The sequence below is a fragment of the Dioscorea cayenensis genome, chromosome 16 (assembly GCF_009730915.1).
Source record: "Dioscorea cayenensis subsp. rotundata cultivar TDr96_F1 chromosome 16, TDr96_F1_v2_PseudoChromosome.rev07_lg8_w22 25.fasta, whole genome shotgun sequence".
In the NCBI taxonomy this organism is placed as follows: Eukaryota; Viridiplantae; Streptophyta; class Magnoliopsida; order Dioscoreales; family Dioscoreaceae; genus Dioscorea; species Dioscorea cayenensis.
In genome coordinates this window covers 16,482,590-16,489,234 of record NC_052486.1, presented here as the reverse complement: position 1 = coordinate 16,489,234, position 6,645 = coordinate 16,482,590, and the positions used below count along the sequence as shown (strand labels likewise).

Sequence of the window (6,645 nt, the reverse complement as noted above, 5' to 3'; positions counted from 1 at the left end):
TGTAGACGTGAACTACTCGTGTGTACTAGATCATTATTATGCTAGAAGGGGAGATCTTTGACCAACATGCCGAGAAATTGGATGTAGGTTGTCCCTCCGAACCATGAGGATGAACTTAGGTTAAGTGTATCCTTGTCATCATTTGTACGGGATTAGGGTTTAACCGCCGAGAAATTGGGGTTGAACTATTGTTGAGGTCCGTCGGTCTAAATCACCCTTGCTATTTTATTCTTATGCATCCATACGTCATGATGACCCCTCTTGGGAATCCTCATCCCTAGGCTTGTTCTTATCATCATTGCTCTTGTGATTTTCTTGCTCGCCTTGGAATTGTTATACTTGTCTTTTATTTACATTCTTGCATGTATTAGATTAGTAGACCATGCTTAAGTTATAAGATTAGAAAGTGAGTGATGGAGGAGTAATAGGAGCTCCTTAGCCCCGTGGAATATGATACTTGGGCTTTTGCACAAGGTATTACTTGGTGACCCCGTACACTTGTGGGTGATTAACCAATGGTGTATCGGATGATGCTATTATATTGATGACTTTACCATTCTCTCTCAAGGGAAGAGCCAAGCAGTGGCTTCATTCCTTAGCCAAAGCTCCCATGACGACATGGAATGAGATGGTAGAAGCTTTTCTTGCTAGGTACTTTCCTCCGGGGAAGTCGGCCAAGCTTCGCAATGAGATATCGTTGTTTGTACAGATGGAGTAGAAATCATTGTTTGAGACATGGGAGCGCTTCAAGGATATTTTGCGGAGGTGCCCACAACACGGATTTCCCCAATGGATGATTATCCAAACCTTCTATAATGGGTTGAATCCGAGTACAAGGCAATTGCTAGATGCCGCCGCAGGAGGTACAATGGGGAGTAAAACCCTAGAAGAAGCTCGACAGTTAGTGGAAGACATGGCCATGAATAGTTATCAATGGAATGAACAGGAAAGGAAAAAGGTGGCCGGGATCCATGAAATAGATGCGGTAACCTCTTTGGCGGCCCAAGTGGAATCATTGAGTAAGAAGTTAGACCTTCTCACTTCCAATAGGGTGGCGGCTGTGATACTTGCACCGGGTGTGGTGGAGGACATGCTCCATCCAATTGCCCGATCTCTATTGGTAATGCATCTTTGGTGGAGAAAGTCAATTTTGTGGGTAATGCAATGAGGAACCAAGGGAATCCATATAGCAACACCTACAATCCAGGTTGGAAGAATCATCCCAATTTTTTGTGAAGCAACCAAGGACCATAAAACGCCATGGCACCGCCAGGTTTCCACCATGGAGAACCGAGTTTCAGACTTGGAGACTCGAATGACCGATTTAGAGAAGGCCTTAACTAGATTTGTGCAATCATCAGATACAATGTTTCAATCAGTCGAAGCTACACTTCGCAACCACACCACTTCCTTGCACAATCTTGAGAATCAAGTGGGGCAAATTGTGAAGTCTCTATCGAAGAGACCACAAGGAAGCTTGCCAAGTAATACCGAGACCAATCCTAGAGAGCATGTGAAGGTGATCACTTTTAAAAGTGGTCTTAAGGTTGAGGGTAGGCTTCCGAGTGTGAGGCCCAATGTAGATGCAACCGAGGTCATAGAGGTTGAGGAGGGAACAAGAAAAGAGAAGGAGGTGGTGGCCCCACCTTTCAAGCCAAGAAGCCCTTATCCCCTAGATTAAAGAATGACTAAAAGGATAAACAGTACAAGAAGTTCCTGAGTTTGTTCAAGCAACTCCACATCAATATTCCCTTTATTGAGGCATTGTCCCAAATGCCTAAATATGCAAAAATTTTTGAAGGACTTGTTGACCAACAAAAGGAAATTGGAGGAGAGTGCCTCCATGATTCTAAATGCATCTTGCTCGGCAGTCTTGCAAAAGAATATGCCGAATAAGAAGAAAGACCCATGAAGCTTCATCATTCCGTGCAACATTGGCAACATGGGTAAAGAAATAGCATTGGCAGATTCAGGGGCCAGTATCAACGTCATGCCATATTCCTTCTTTCAGAAGCTAGGCTTGGGAGAGCCTAGGCCCACTCGGATGACATTGCAATTGTCGGACCGAACAGTGAGACATCCGAGGGGCATCATCGAAGATGTGCTTGTCAAAGTTGACAAGTATATATTTCATGGAGATTTTGTACGGTTGGATGTCAATGAGGATGTGGATGTTCCTTTGATACTTGGGAGGGATTCTTGTGCACTTCCAAGGCATTGATCGACATGGACGGCGGGGAGTTGACACTGAGGGTTGGAGATGATAAGCTCACATACCGCCTCGCCGAAGCCTTGCAACATTCTCTTAACTTTGATGATATTCTTTACTTTCTAGACACTACTGATGAGATTATTGATGAATACATGCAGGAAATGATTAATCCGGACCCGTACAAGGGTTTTTTCGACCAAGATGTGGACAATGAAGAAGTAATGATGCTTGGTTTGGAGGAACAAGTACCATCTAACCCGGGGATCATGAAGAAGGTGCTCCGAAAGATGAAGAGGGCAAGAAGACGCCACTGGAAATGCCCCAAGGCTGTTGGGGATGTGCGTGAACCGAACAAGTTGGATAAACCCTTGTTAAGTGGTACCAAGCCCGATAACTTCCCCTTTACCTTGAGGAGACTTTGCTCATCATGCTTTCAAGTTATGGGTAAGAGGGCAACCTTCATCTATGAACCCCCCGTGAGGTAAGCAAGGTACGTCAAGCTTAGTGACGTTAAACAAGCGCTTCTTGGGAGGCAACCCAAGTGTTTACTGTTTTCTTATTTGCTAGTTTAGTGTTTGCATGAATAAAGTGTTGAGTGTTGGTGTCTATATGTTTTGATGCATTGCTGTGTGTTTTCTTGTGGATTTTTTATGTCATAGCTCTTTCATGTGGATTTGTGTAAGTTTTTGGTCATGCAAGCTAGTTTCTCATGTTTTTACTCGTATATTTTTCATAATGGAGCAGGCTCTGAATGTGTTAACATGTTCAGGAATTTTCTGCAGAGCCTGCAGAGTTTTTAAGGCATCCTGAGAAATCACAGGAGCATGTGGAATTTCCACACACCTATGGCTTTGCACTGTGAGCCTGTCCAGAGTAGGCACAGGGGCGTGGACGCGCCCCTATGAATGACTTGGTGACATTCACACGCCCGTGGGTAATTTCCGCACGGGCATGTGTTTTCCTGCAGAGAGTTAGCAATTTTTCCTGAGAGCACTCAGGGGTGTGGACTCGCCCCTGTGGGCGAACTTGTGGCAAACTGCACGGGCGTGGGTAATTCCCTCATGCCCATGTGGATCTCTGTAAAAAGAGCCCTCCTTCATCTAGAGCGTATACAGGGGCATGCATCTGCCCTGTGAACTGCCCAGTAATGATCCACGCTCGTGAGGAATGTCCACACGGGCGAGTGAAACACTTAGAGAATTTTTCTCGGTTTGACAAAGGAGCCACAAGGGCGTGCGGCTGCCCCTGTGGGTCGGGCGCACGGCAGTGGATAATTTCCACATGCCCATGCGGATGCATTCAGAGACATTGTATGTTTTCCCGATAGTGCACAAGGGCGTGTGTCTGCTCCTGTGAAGCTCTCCTATGGAGGCGCACGGGCGTGGCTAATTTCTACACGCCCGTGCGGATGTAAAGAACGTCAAGAGGCACAAGTTTCTTTTAAAGTCTCATCGTTACCTTTCATTTTCACACTCCTAGTTCATTTGAAAGCACACTCGCACTCTTCCCCGATCTCGTACCACTATTTTGGAAGGATTTTCATTAGTTTTTCTGGCCCACCCCAAGTTTTATAGTTCAACTCGTCGGTAAAACCTATGTCCTTCTTCTCTTCGCCAATTCTTTATTTTAGTCAATGAAACTAGATAATATTGTTTCATTTCTACAATTAAAGGGATTTGCATGCTTAGAAAGAAATTAGAAATGATTAAACTGTGTATTTTTGGATTTTTGAGGCGCGGCCATGCAGTTTTCATGCCCCGTGGATCCACATGGGCCTGTGGAAATTCCATACGACCATGCGGATTTTTGCATTTAGTTTACTCGATTTTCTTTCAAATTTTGTAGATTATGGCACCTTTGTCAAAGAAGCAAGATGATGAACGGCCACATGAGTCATCTCATGAGCCCGAAAGCATGAGATTTGCTATTCCCAAGCATCAAGTGCACTTGGAGCGATTATTAAGGTTGAGATTTGGATAATCTCGCCTCCTAGATACTAGTATTCTGCGGGATATACAGCAGGGAGATGAGTTAGTAGATGAAGTCAAGGATCTCATTTTAGTGGGTGGTTAGAGGCAATTACTGTTGATCAAGGAGCCAGCCATTCATGCACTTACTCTTAAGGTCCCATCATCATTCGAGTTTGACAGATCTTATGCGTGATTTGAAAGAATTGACGGCATTCAGTTTAGAGCATTTGGGCATCACCATAGCATGAGCATTACTCTGTTTTCAGTTCAGCTCAGCTTGTATGAGGAGGCATTTACAAATATTGAAGAGTATGCCCAGTTACCTACAGATTACCCTGGAGCCTTGACCCCGCAGAGAGCATACAGAGCATTATGTTGTCAGGGCCAATATGAGCCGGGGGTGTCCAATGCCACATGCCTTTCTCAACCTGCGTATCGATATTTGCATGCCATTCTGAGCAAGTCGGTGAATGGCTGTGGTGATAACACTGGTGTTTTAACACAACAGGAGCTATTATACCTGTACTCGATGGTTCATAGCACATCGATTCATCTACGGTACATTATCGTGGAGTATATATGACATCAAGGACAATACACCGGACTAGGAGTTATCTTCTCGGGTCCCTACATTATGAGACTAGTTATGAGCATGGGTCTCCTGGACATGATTCGTGGGGCCGAGAAAATGAGTATACCTATTCCTCTGAGCTTGGAGACAATGAGATTGATGGGGATGATCCACAGAGTCCAGTTAGGGGTGTATGCTCTGATTACCGCTTCCCTAGAGGGAGTAGAGGGAGGGGATAATCTTGGTGAGGGTTCTCATCCTGCCCCCCGAGCCCCACCTGACAACGATGGAGACCGAGGCACCTCCTTTGGCAAAGGAGCCACTCTAGTACGTATGTTCTCACTATCTCGAGCCTATGATCGCTTTGAGAGGCTCCAGGGTGTGGTGGGGTGCTATAGACAGAGATTGCTGTGGTCCGGGCTACCCAAGCCCTGCAGTACACAGAATTTATGGCACGTTTCGACACATTATAGTAGATTCTTGAGCGAGATGTTGCCTCATCATTTGTTCTGAGACCGCTGACTCTCGCAGCTCCTCCTGCATCATCTTCTCCTGATCCTCCTGCACCTTTTGAGTATCTAGCAGCACCAGAGCAGACAGTGGATGACACTGACATTTGACTTTATTTTCATTTCTTTACCTTTGCATTTTATTTTGGACTTGTATACTCAGAAAGGACTTTTTTCTGAGTTTATTTTCATTTTAATGTCTCGAGTTGTATTCATTGCTTCATCTTTTATTTACTCGAGTTGTTTTTGTTTTTATTGATCTTCACTGAACCCCCTCGTGTATGCGTGCAGATGGTCTTGTCAGTATGGGAACTGAGAACAAGTCATGGACACGGCCAAGATGCTTCGGCTCTTGCCCGTGTGTGCTTCACAACCCATTGGAACAACACACCCAAGGATTAAGCTCCATCAAATGCAACACTAAGAGTCAGGGGAGTATTGTTTTGATTGCTTCTCCCACATATATTCTAGTTTGATATATTATGAGTGAGAATGCATGTGTACATTGGGGACAATGTACAACTTAAGTGTGTATGTGTGTGGGGGGGGAGGGAAGTTTCATAATGCACATCTCCTTTATATTAGTTTTGATTGATATACATGCTCACATAGACAATGGTGGTTCACCTTAGTTGCAATGATTGTATTCTTGAGTTTAGGAGAATTATTAACATTGAATGTTCTCATGCTCTAGTTCTTGCTTGAATTTCTAGGAATTTTTACCTGGTTGACACTTGTTGCACTACTCACTCTTTAAACTCTTTTGCAAACTCAAGTTTGATGTTAAAGGGACTAGTTATAGTTGTTTCTTTTGTTAACTATTTCAAAAAAAAATGGAAAAAGGAAAAGAAAGAACAAAATATTTTTATTTTTTTAGTTGTGCTTGTTGGGTGGAAAGAGCTACCACCTGTGAAGTATGAAGCTACTCTCATAAGTCGGATACTAGTTATGCCCTAATGAGAGAAAGAGATATATCATAGGATGAGTGAAAGCTACTACTCTGGTAGAAAGAGCTACCACCTCGAAAGTGTGAAAGCCACTTTAGCAGCCGCTTTGGAAAGGGCTACCTTAGAGGATGCGTGAAGCTACTACCTTCTTTTTAAGTTTTTTTTATTTTTTTGTAGATAAATAAGTCCCTTATACTTAGAACTTTGAGGAGTATACCTTGGGTTTACTTGAGTGAGTTTACACACACTTACACGACTTTGGGTTTGTTGTCCTTTTTTATTCAAGTTTTCATCTAGAGCATTGATTTTTCGTATTTAGTGTTGAATTTCCCTTACTTATAGAATGCTCTCTTTGCATGTTTAGGTGAACCTAAGGCCAAGCACTCCCAATATCTCCTTCGTATATACTTCAATGTTTTAATTTTTGAGGACAAGC

The 6,645-nt window shown here is 43.6% G+C and overlaps 1 non-coding gene across 1 annotated transcript; it reads right to left on the bottom strand.

Moving 5' to 3' along the window:
• Positions 1-676: 676 nt before the first annotated feature.
• LOC120279684 lies at positions 677-783 on the bottom strand. Its single transcript, XR_005541991.1, has one exon. It is a non-coding gene; the product is annotated as a small nucleolar RNA R71 (small nucleolar RNA).
• Between the last annotated feature and the right edge of the window lie 5,862 nt (positions 784-6,645).